This window comes from Ceratotherium simum, chromosome 6, assembly GCF_057802395.1.
Source record: "Ceratotherium simum simum isolate JZ-2026a chromosome 6, ASM5780239v1, whole genome shotgun sequence".
NCBI lineage: Eukaryota > Metazoa > Chordata > Mammalia > Perissodactyla > Rhinocerotidae > Ceratotherium > Ceratotherium simum.
Window position 1 is genome coordinate 43,205,520 of NC_141905.1, and position 12,941 is coordinate 43,218,460.

A 12,941-nucleotide genomic window follows, 5' to 3' on the forward strand; every position below is an offset into this window, starting at 1 on the left:
CTTAGCTTAATCGATGAAGGGAAACAGAGAGCACTTCTGGAACTTCAAGGGAAAGATTTATACAGATAAGGTGAAATTACTGCCCTTGAAAATTAGAGGGAAGCAATGGGAACAATCTAAACATGATTATGCGTGCAACAGATACATAAAAATGAGTTTGAGAATTAAAATTAATCCCTTTAGCTTTCCAGCTTTCATTATGGTGTTTTGGTTCATTACCGTCAGAAAACAAAGAGTAAGAAGCTGGAGGGTTAGACTGTGATTAGAAAAGATTTGAAAGGCTTTCATGGGCATTTGCTCCTAGTGAGATATCCTTTCTCATGAGGGTCTTGCAATTTAGTTCTGATGGTCCGTGTCCAAATTGCATGGATGCTGAGCGTTGTTACAGGAATGACAGACTGAAATAGGGAATTGAACACGGTGTTAAGTCAGAATCTATCCATCTGGAACTCGCAAATCAAGGCAAGAATTGCCTTATGATCTGCAATTTAGATGCTGAACATGTAGATTCTCCCTAAAACAAGATGTAGTATGTTGAACTGAAAATTCCAGTAAAGCACAGCTGTAGCTAACATCAGAGTATCATTGACTCTTAGAATCATAGCTTGAGGAAAAGTAGTAACAGCTTTATGAGCTAAATGTTAAGCCTCTGGAAGAATATTTCTTAATTGTTGTTTTAATGAAACCCAAAATTAGTTTTAAGTTTATTGATCAAGTTGACATTGAAAAATGAATGATAGGAAACTGTGAAAGCTAAAGATTGTAAATCATGTTAAACATTAATACAATTGGAAGAGATATAGTTTATTGGAAAACAAGTCTAACCCATGTTGTATACATTTAAGCGTTTACTGAGTACTTATATGACAGACTATTCCAAAATAATTTCTGCAGTTAGTCACGTTCTGGCTTTATTTAAATATGACTCCCAAAAGGGGCTGATGGAAATGAAAACTGAAATGTTAATCGTATCCACTATCTGTCAAACACAGGTCAAGATATTTTCCAAAAATTATTTTACTTGGCTTTTCACAAGAAACCTGTTCATCATTATCCCTATTTAATAAACCAGAAAATTGAATTCTTGATTTTACTTAAATTGTTCCAAGGTCACATACGTACTAGGTAGTTGAACTGAGATTGAACCTGAATTTCTTATTACAAAGACCATGTTCCTTGCATTTTGCCATGAAGTATACAATAAGAAACATGATTTTCACCATCTTCAGGGGACGACTAATTTCCTCTGATGAAATATGCCTCTCTCAGCTAAGGTCAGGCTTTGACTATCTGAAATGCATTCCCTACCCCACCCACCTTCCCTACAAAACATTTATAGAAAATAGAGTTGAAGACGTAAAATGTTGAAAATGCTCATTGGAATTCTGTGATTGAAGGGTATTTATAAATCTAATTATACTAAGATATGCCCTCTTTCAACTGTTTTAGTGTCTAATATTCTCAGTAAACAAAGTTTTTAAAGTTTCAGAAAGCATAAATATAAAGTATACATACATATGCATTTTGACTAAAGCACTATAACTGCATATAGGTACAACAGGACAAAAATAAAACAACAAAACAACTTCAAATCAGTTTTAAAAACATTTACTGAGAACCAGGTGGAGAGTAAGATGCTGATGACATAAGGAAACATAGGCCTTCCCCAAAGGCTGAATTTTATTGATGAAAACCTCTCAGGTCTAATTCCAATTAGTGCATGTAATAGAAAGAGCTGACTTTGGTGTTAGACTTGTTTCAGATTTAGCTTTGCAATTTACTAGCTCTGTGGCCTTTGTTAAGTTTTCCTGAGCTTCTGTTTCCTTTCTACTAATTTGGAATAATAAGAGTTAGTTCAAACTTCCAGTTATAAAATAAATAAGTCACGGAGATGTAATATACAGCATCGGGAATATAGTCAATAATATTTTTATAACTTTGTATGGTAACGGATGGTTACTAGACTTATCATGGTGATCATAACATATATAAAGGTCGAATCACTATGTTGTCACCTGAAACTAACATAATATTGTATGTTGATTAAAAATTAAATTCAATTAAAAAAAAAGTTGGTTCAGAGAGTTTCTGTGTGGCAATTAAATGAGAGAATACTTACTTTTAAAAAAATTGAGTATGGTGCCTTTGGATTAATACATGTGAATTTCATCCATCCAGTACAAAATTTCCACAGATGCCAGGTTTAAGGAAGAACTGATCCATCTTCTTTTCCAAATTTCAAAATAGGCACCTCAGTTTATAATTTGCTATTGTTGTTTTCAAAATGCTAAGATTATTAGCTCCTGAAATTTTCAGAGAGGGCAGGTTTTCTTACATTTTTATGAAGGAAAAAAATACCTAAGTGTGTCAGAGCAAATTACCTAGCTTTGTCAATATATTACTGTGTCCTGTCAATGAAGTATTTAATCTCCATGCCTACTTCCTTTTAGAAAATGTGAGGTTATTGTGTCAAATTCTTTGATTTGAAAATAACATTCTTTCTAGAAGTCTAACTGGCCCACCTCTATGTTTGTGTTTAAGATATTTATCTAGAGAAAGAAGAGTTTACCAGCCTAGAGTTCCAGAGAATTCCTGGGGATACTTGGTAATAGCTGGTTCTGTGTCTCATGCAGTAAGGATACTAAGCGTTCTCTGAAAATTATTGGCAGCCAAGCTTTGAAATACTATATAGTGGTAAAAATAAAAATAAATTAAAAAAACCAGAGACAGACAAAAACTATAATCCATACCTTCCAACCTAATTCAATGCAATCTGTAAAAAATTCCAGAAGGCCTTTTGGCAGAAATTGACAAGCCATTCCTAAAATGCATACGGAAATGCAAAAGACCCAAAATAGCCAAGTCATTTTTATAGAGGAAGAAAAAGTTGGAAGACACACACTTCCCAATTTCTAAATGTACTATAAAGGTGCAATGATCAAAACAATGTGGTGCTGCTGTAAGAATAAGAATGCTGATCAATGAAATAGAATTGGGAGTCCAGGAAACACAATACATTTATGGCCAATTGATTTCTAACAAAAGGTGTCGAAACAATTAAATGAGGAAAGAACGATTTTTGGACACGTGGTGCTGTAACAGTTGGGTATCCATACACAGAAAGATGAATTTAGACTCTTAGCTCACACTGTATACAAAAATTAACTCAAAATGAATCATAAATGTAAATGTAAGAATTAAAACTAAAAAACTTTGAGAAGAAAACAGAAAAAACATTTTACAGCTTTGGCGAGGCAAAGTGTTCTTTTTTTTTTTTTTTTTTAATAATTTTATTTATTTATTTATTTTTCCCCCAAAGCCCCAGTAGATAGTTGTATGTCATAGTTGCACATCCTTCTAGTTGCTGTATGTGGGATGCGGCCTCAGCATGGCCGGAGAAGCGGTGCGTTGGTGCGCGCCCGGGATCCGAACCCGGGCTGCCAGCAGCGGAGCGCGCACACTTAACCGCTAAGCCATGGGGCCGGCCCGAGGCAAAGTGTTCTTAATAGTTTAAAACACACTGTTAAGAAAATGAAAGACAAGCCATGGGCTGGGAAAAAAATATTTGTAAATCATATATCTGATAAAAAAAAGACTTCTATGTAGAAAAGAAATAACTCTTGCAACTTAAGAAAACACATAATTTTTTTAATGAGCAGAATATTTGAATAGATATTTCACCCAAGAAGATACACAAATTGATAATAAATGTATGAAAAGATAGACATCATAATTAGCAATCAGGGGAAAATGCACATTAAAACCACAATGAGATACCACTTTACATCCACTAGAATGGTTATAAACAAAACGACTGAGCATACCATATAAAGGCACGGAGAAAGCTAAACCCTCTTACATTGCAGGTGAGAATGTAAAATGGTAGACCACTTTACACAATACCTTGGCACTTCCTTAAAAAGTTAAACATAAACTTACCATGTAACTCAGCAATTCCATTACTAGGTGTCTACTCAAGAGAAATGTAAGCATATATTCACACAAAAACTTTTAAGGGAATGTTCACAGCAGCATTATTCATAAAAGTCAATAACTAGAAACAATCCAATTTCCATGAATCGGTGAAGAGATAAACTCTATGTGGTATATCTATACATTGGAATATATTCATCAATAAAAAGGAAAAAATTGCTGATGCATGCTACAACATGGATGATCCTCAAAACATTGTGCTAAGGCAAAGAAGCCAGATGCAAAAAAACTACAAATTGTATGTTTCTGGAATGTCTAGAAAAAGCTAGTCTATACAGACAAAAAAATATATCAGTGTTGGTCTGGGCCTGGGGGTAGGAACAGGAATTCACAGCAGATGGCAAAATGGATCTCTTAGGAGTGATGAATATGTCTTAAAACTGACTGCACAATTCTATAAATATAAAAAAATCACTGAATTTTACATTTATAATTGATAATTATAATTCATATGTACTTCATACTTCAATAAAGCTGTTTTAAAACATAGGTAAACCAGTGGGAATTTGTTACTCCCAGAGCAAGATTGAAAACACACACACACACACACACACACACAGAGTAAAATCCTCTTTATTTGTTGATAAAAGCAAAAGTATTTTCCTAATCAAGAATTTGAGTCCCTATGAAAATTTTCTGATTAACTATTTGTATTGTCTGCCATATGATTAGTTTACTGCATAGATGTTCCAATCAGATATACAATTTGCCTTAACGCATTAAAACACCTTCACCAAAGGAATAATTATTTATCAACTTTTTAAATAAAATTTTCATCATATATTTTGTGATGCTAACTATTGGGAAACATCCTAAAAAGTTACTAATACCAAAAATAACTTTTTTTAAATTCATCAGGTTAAATTATGTAAGTTCTAAGGTCTTGCTTGGAGAATATTTGAAACATAGAAAAAAATATCCATCAGCTAATCGTCTAAAGCGATAGAAACACAGAAATATTTCTATGTTTAGGAAGGTAGAAAAAAGGAGATATTTCTGAAGGTTATATCACATAATAAATAAAATTTAATACATTTTAAAGTATCCTTTGAAAATGTCCTGGCACGTGTGCTTTATTTACCTGAACCATTATTGTTGTAGCCTCTGAATTAATAAATATCACAATGGACTTATATTTTAGTAATCTGTCAGTGATTATGACATGAAAAGCAAAAAATCAGTGATTCTATAGAGAAAAATGGCTGGTGTTAAAATTCTAGGAGAAAATTAAATGGATTTTAAAATATTACTTTTTAGTTAATATTTATGGTGAAAGACATATAAATACACATATGAAGATATGTGTTGAGATGGATAGATATATATAGAAAGATAGAAGCAAATGTATCTATGAATATATATACCTATTTGTATATAATGTTTTATTCATTGGATTTCGCATGACTCATTTAGATGACCTTTCCACAGGGTGGAGATGATCTGGAAATACAACATCGAATCCAAAAGCAATGCTGGGAGAGCTGGACAAACCAAACAGAAGTTTCTATGCAATTGGAAATCAGTCCCAAAAGAATGTTGTTTTTAATGTTTTATAAAGTACTGGAGGCGTTTTTACTACAGACAATTGCAAAGATATGTTTTATCTCATTACTTATATTTACTTAATGCTCTATGAATTTCAGATGAATCTGCTCCCATAATCACTTCATGCATCCCAATAAAACAGTTGATGTCCAATTTGAGTGCTAATGTAAGTACGATTTGCAGAGCCATTTCACATGTGCTACAACATAAATGCTTCAAAATGAGTGAGGAAATTTTCTATTTCCAGGAACATATGCTTTTTTTTTTTTATTTTCCACTTGTTCAATGACTGAATAGATGTTTCCATCTTAATAATGATAATATAATGCCCATATCAATTATATGCTTAAAGGAATTGGTTTTACTTCCTTGCTGGCTGTGCTACTGTTTTCTGCAACAAAGGAAGATGGGTTGAGCAACACAAAATTTCTATATTTAATTTATGGAGGGCATTCGAGTTTGATGAGCTGCAAATAAGCAATCTTTAAATTTATAAACACATACATTTTATACATTTGCAACTTCTTTACTGCAAATGTGACATTTTTTTAAACTCTAGACTTTTTCTTTTTTTACCCTGTTGGTTATGCTGAAATTAATGTAAATGTAAACTTTGTGTACATAAAGTACAGGATATATGTCTAATATACCTAAAAGTTTATTTGATTCATCACTGTCCAATTGAACTTCCTTTCGATGGAAATGTTCTAATATTTGCATTGTCCAGTATGGTAGCCATTAGGCACACATTGCTCTTGAGCATTGAAATGTGGCTAATGTGACTAGAAACTAAATTTTTAATTTTATTTAATTGTAATTAATTTAAATTTAAATAGTCACAAGTGGTTTGTGGCTACTGTATTGGACAACACAGAAGGGGGGAAAACTTAGAATCATACATTTTTATTGATCTATAGTAATTTTCATTAGAATTCTAGATCACATCCCTCCAAATCAGAGCCATATCTGATTATGGGTTAAATAAAGTTTGCAAATTTATGCAGTATGATGTCTAAAATCACAGCACTCAGGTTCAACTTGTAGCATGTTATTTTGATTTGCTATTTATTGTTCGATCCTTTACTGATTTGGTCTTCTGTTTACCCTAACAATATTTGAATTTAGATGTAAAGTGAGATCATTTAATATATTTGGAAAAGATTTTATTCAAAAGGCAATATTTCCATGGGATTGTGATAAGTAGATCAAAGGGATCTAACCCCTCAAAAAAGAGATTGATAGTCAATCCCTGTTACTGTAACCAAATGTGCCTTTTAGAAAGTGTCATTTATTTTCTCCACTGTATCATATATGCAGAATATTTAGAGGGTGTTAAAAAATAGATTCATTAAGCAGAAAGGACTCAACAGTCAAGCAAGAAGATCATTTAGAGAAAACATTTCTCATTAGATTAGAAGTATGGACATAACAGAAAATTGCAATGGAGCTTATTAAAACTTTAATTAATGAAAACTACTGATTTGAGAGTTAGCATGAATGCATTCTAGTGTATTCTGCCAAAATTCTCCTAAGCACTTTCTGTATTACATATCTGCATTTCTTTGCTTTAATGCTTCTATATAATCTGCTTTGTATTTGCTCTATATATTCTGGCTTCTATGTTCTAATCACTTTATCAAACATCTCTCACAATGAATACTAATAATCACCATGTTGCTAAATCTAATCAATAATTTCCATCCCATCTTACTTGACCTCTCAGTATGATTTGTCATGGTTATCTCTTCCTTTTTGGAAATCTTCTTGTCCTTTGTCTACAGCTTATCACACTTGATTGTTTTTTCTTTTATCACTGTAGACTTTTCTCTCTTATTAAAAATTCATCCTTTCTCCATAAATCCATAAGATGTCAGAGTTACTCAACTATATTGGTTCCAGCAATCTTTTCTTTTTCACTCTAGGAAATGGCACTTTCCCATTTCACTTTCCCCTTCTAGGAAATGGCATCCATCTCATGGTTTCAATTGTCTATATATTTATAACTATGAAATGTATATTTCCAGTTCTGACTTTCTTTCAAGCTCTAAACCTACTTATCCATGTGTCTTTTTAAAATATCCACTTGGACAGCTAAAACACCTCTAACCAGTAGGGCAACAGAAACAAGTTAAGGATCTTTCTCTGTCATTCCCCAAACAGGATTCTCTTTCAGGGATCACTGTTTGATTAAACTGCAACACAGTTCATCCAGTTGCACAGTCAGAAACCTAAGTATCCTATTTAATACATAGTTTGCAACTCCAACATATCCAGATCTACTCAATCATAAAATCTATGGATTACTCCACCTAAATACATCAAGTTATTTAGATCTCCACTGCCGCTTCACCAAACAGAATCATACAATCCCAAAATGGTCTCATCTTTCACTAAAACTATTGGAATAATATCATTTCTCAGTCTTTTTTTCACCCATAATTCAGGTTTAATTTTACTATACTGAAATCTGATTTGCCATTTAATTACTGAGAAAACTTCAATGGCTTTCTGTTACTCTTATGATAAAACCAGCATTCTTAAAATGGCCCATTAAGACCTTGCATAAACTGCCCTTCATATAATATGCATATAACAAATTATTATTAATTGCTTACTATTAGTTATAAGCAAAAATATATCCAACTCTTGCCCTCAATAAGCTTGTTGATTAGAAAAGGAGAAAGGTATCAATCAAACAATTCTACAATCGAATATAAAAATGCAACCGTGACCAGTATTAAAAAGTCCGTAGAGCTTTGTGAACCTATAATAAGGGGGCTCAATCTAGGCACATAGGTGAAAGAAGGCTTGATCAATGCCTGAAAATTTTGAGCAGAAATCTAAGGAAGGATTAAGAGTTAACTAGATTTAAAAAAATTTAAAAGACTGCTCCATTAGAGTACATCATCAACGTTCAAAGCATAGAGAGGAGATTATTTAGATCCTTTACAGACAGAAAACATACTTTGTATAGTTCTATTCATTTATATTCGTTAAGACTCATTTTATGACTCAAAACATGGGGTTGTTTGACTGCTTAGTGTGCACTGGGAAAGAATGAATATTCTGTTGTTAGGTGCAATGTTCTATCAAATATTGTAAATGGCTTACTGAAATCTCAACCAGGACTATAGACTTATTTCTCCTTGCAAATCAGCCAGTTTTTGATTCATGTATTTTGATGGTCTCGTATTAGGTATGCATAAACATTTATGATGATTAAGTTCACGTGAAGAATTGACCTCTCTATAATTACGAAATCACTTTTTTTATTTCTGGTAATATTTTTTCCTCTGAATATACACATATACAAGCTTACCTTAGAGATATTGTGGGTTCAGTTCCAGACCACTGCAATAACGTGGATAACACAATAAAGCAAGTCACAAGAATTTTTGGTTTCCCAGTGCATTTAAAAGTTATGTTTACATTATACTGTATTCTATTAAGTGTACAATAGCATTATGTCTAAAAAAACAATGCTCATAACTTAATTAAAAATATTTTATTGCTAAAAAACGCTAACCATCATCTGAGTCTTCAGTGAGTTGTAATCTTTTTGCTGGTAGAGGGTCTTGCCCTCCATGCAATATCTGTGAAGCACAATAAAGCAAAATGCAATAAAATGAGGTATGCCTGTATACTAAAATAGTCACTCCCACATTCTTTTAATTAGTATCAGCATGGAATATTTTTTCTACCCTTTTACTTTTATCTCTTTGTGTCTTTATATTTAGTACATTTGTTATTATAATAGTTTTGCTCCTGTATCCAATCTCATAATCTTTGCCTTTTGTGTATTTAAGGCATTTACATTTAATGTAATTATTCATATAATTAGGCTTAAAGTCTATTATTTTTCTATTTTTTATTTCTCTCATCTCTTCTCTGTTCCCCTTCTTCCCTTTCTTTGCCTTCTTTTGAATTAGTTGAGTATTATTTAGATTCTGTTTTACCTCTTTTATTGGCTTATTAGCTATGACTCTTTACTTTCTTATTTTAGAAGTTGCTTGCATTAGTTATCTATTGTTGCACAACAAATTACCACAATTTAGCATCTTAAAACAACACACATTTGTTCTCCCAGTTTCCATACGTCTGGCTTTCAGGCAGTTTCTGTGGACAGGATTTTACATTCTTCTCAGGGTCTTACAAGGTTGCAATCAAGATATTAACTGGGCAGTATTCTTTTCTGGAGTCTCAATTAGGGAAGAATCTGCTTCCAAGCTTATTCAGATTCTTAGCAGAATTTAACCTCTTGTGGTTATTTGACTGAGGGCCTCATCTTCTTCCTAGCTATCAGCTAGAGTCTATTCTCAGCTCCTAGCCATCACCTACAGTTCCTTGCCACGTGATTCTCACCACAGGTAGTTCACAATACGCCTGTTTGCTTCTTCAAGGCCAGGAGAATCTGTGTCTCTACAGTTATGGAGTATCATTTAAGGAAATGGTATCACAGGAGTGACATGCCAACACCTTTGCCTAATAAGTCGTTTAATCAACAGAATGATATCTCATCACCATTACTATACTTTATCACTTAGAAACAAGTCATAGGTTCCACCTGCACTCAAGGAAAAGATTAGACAAGGGAGTGACTCATTGGTGGCCACACTGACACCAGTGCTTAAGAGATTATAGTATACAGCTTTAACATCATAGTCTACTTTCACCTGATATACAGCTTTACATCTACTGTAAAGATATATAATTTACTTTCTTTTCTTTTCTCTTGCACTTTGTAGTACATTTTACTTTTGCATATGTTATAAATCCCACATCACATTTTTATTGCTATTTTTATTGATACAGTTCATTCATTACCTTTTTTAAAAGGATTTAAATACTAAGAAAAACATATATATTTACTCATGTAGTTACCATTCCTGGTGATTTTCATTCCCTTGTATACATTCAGATTTCAATCTAATGTCGTTTTCCTTCTGCCAGATAGACTTCTTTCACATTTCTTGTCGCATAGATCTGCTAATGATAAATTCCTTCAGCTTCTGTATATCTAAGTGTCTTTAGTTAACCTTTATTTTTGGAAGATATGTTTCCTGTATATAAAAATCAAAGGTTACTTTTTTGTTTTTATTCTAACAGTACTTAAAGAGGTTGCTCCACTGTCCTGTTCCATTGTTTCCAACAAGAAATTTACTGTAATCTGGACCTTATGTTTATTTCTCTGTATGTAACATGTCCCTGCCCTGCCCCTAGCTGCTTTTAGGTTTTTCTCTTATCAGTGATTTTAAGCTATGTAATTATGTTATGTATGCCTTCGTATAGTTTTCTTCATGTTTTTTGTGCTTGGGATTTGTTGAGCTTCTTGGATATGTGAATTTATAGTTTTCATAAAATTTCAATATCTTTCGTCATTATTACTTAATTTGTTTTTGTCCTCTCCCCTTGCCTCTCCTTCAGGGACTCCATTTACAAGTATACTAGGCTGTGTGAAATTGTCCCATAGCTCACTGTCGCTTTGCTCTTTATGTTTTAATTTTCTGTGATTCGTGTTAGTTTCTAATGCTATGTCTTCAATTTCATTTATCTTTTATTATGCCCTGTTTAATCTGCGATTGATCCCATCTAATTACATCTATCACATTGTAGTTTTCACCTCTACAAGTTTGATTTGGGTCTTTATTATGTTTCATATCTTTGATTAACTTTTTAAGTCTTTTATTGAGACCCATTTAAAGTGTAAATCAAATGGCTTTTTGTATAGAATTGTGCAACCTTCCCCATAATCTAATTTTAGAACATTTTCATTTACCATCCAAAAGAAATCCCATGTCCATTTGCAGTCCCTTCCCATACACTAGCAACCTCTCCTCACCCCCTGCCAGCCCCTCGACCAGGACAACCACTAATCTACTGTTTCCTTAGATTTGCCTAATCCAGACATTTCATATAAATGGAATCATACATTATGTGCTCTTTCGTGAGTGATTTCTTTCACATAACATGTTTCTGAGGTTCATCTATGTTTTAGAATACGTATTAGTACCTCGTTCTCTTTTATTGCTGAAAAATACTCCTTGAACTGGATGTAGATTTTATTTTTCCATTCACCAGCTCACAGGCATTTGGGTTGTTTCTATTTTTGGGCCCTTATAAATAATGATGCTATGGACATGTGTGTATAAGTTTTTGTGTGCACGTTTTCATTTCTCTTCGATATATACCTAGGAGGGGAATTGTGGCTCATACAGTAACTCTACAGTTAACATTTTGAGGAACTGTTAAACTGTTTTCTAAAGCAGATGCACCATTTCACATTCCCACCAGCAACATGAGCATTCTACTTTCTCCACATCCTTTTCATTATCTTTTTTATTACAGCTCTGGTTATCTTTTTGAACATATAGAATATAGTTATAAAAACTGGTTTAATGTCCTTGTCTGTCCATTCTAACATCTATATCTGTTCTGATCAGTGATTGATTCTCCTCCTCATTATGAGTTTTGTTTCCCTCCTTTATTGCAAGTTTGGTAATTTTTAATTGCATGCCTTACAAACTGTCCGTTATTGTTTGCTGGACATTTTTGTATTTCTATAAATATTACTGAACTTAAGCGATTTCTTAACAGTTTGGTCCACTTGGGTCTTGCTTTTAAAATTTGTTAAGTGGCATCAGAGCAGTGATCAGTCTAGGGCTAATTCCCTACTACTATTCCCTACTACCAAGGCACACCCGTCTGTGTACTCTACCCAATGCCCCATGGATTATGAAGTTTTCCAGCCTGACTGGTGGAAACAGTCACTATTTCTGACCCTAACTTATCTCTGGGAATCTTTAAAACCCTTTCGGTTTCCTCAGACAACACGATACTCAGTATTCAGCCGAATACTTGAGAAAACTCTGCAGAACTCCGAGTTCTCTCCCTGAGCAACTCGCTCCTTTCTCCTATACGCTGCAGAAAACATTACCTGCCTTGGTGTCCTCAGACCTTTAGCTCCATCCTGTCAACGCAGGAAATCCGCTGTGCTCTGCCTGGGTTCTTTCTCCCTGCACTGCATCCTGGAAAATCTTTAAAGGCAGTAAGCTTTTTGAGCTGATATCATTTGCTCCCTGTATCTCCAGGATCACTGTTCCTCGTTACTGATGCCAAGTGTCTCGGCAGACAGACTCAGTGTTCTCTTACCGCAGTACAACTCTTTTTAAATAAAGTTAATCCTGAGAGCTTTCCCTAAGCCCAAATCTCAGTGCAATACTTTTCCCTCTGCCGCGTAGACTGAGACGAACTCGGCCTCCAACCGCCGAGCGAGTTCAAGCCGGATCTCCAGTTTCCAGCACCGCCTATACGCTACTGCGCAGGCGCAGAACTTCTGCGCGCTCGCTTAGCCCAGCCATAACTGCGCCTGCGCCAAACAGCGGGGCGAGCCATCGCGCGAATAC

At 34.0% G+C, this 12,941-nt stretch overlaps 1 long non-coding RNA gene across 1 annotated transcript in view; it reads right to left on the reverse strand.

The window, feature by feature from the left end:
• Positions 1–12,786, reverse strand: part of LOC147916854 (uncharacterized) — a 28,117-nt gene extending 15,331 nt beyond the window's left edge. The window contains exon 1 of the long non-coding RNA XR_015552490.1: positions 12,473–12,786. This is a non-coding gene — a long non-coding RNA (uncharacterized LOC147916854). The remainder of the gene's footprint in view (positions 1–12,472) is intronic.
• Positions 12,787–12,941: the final 155 nt, after the last annotated feature.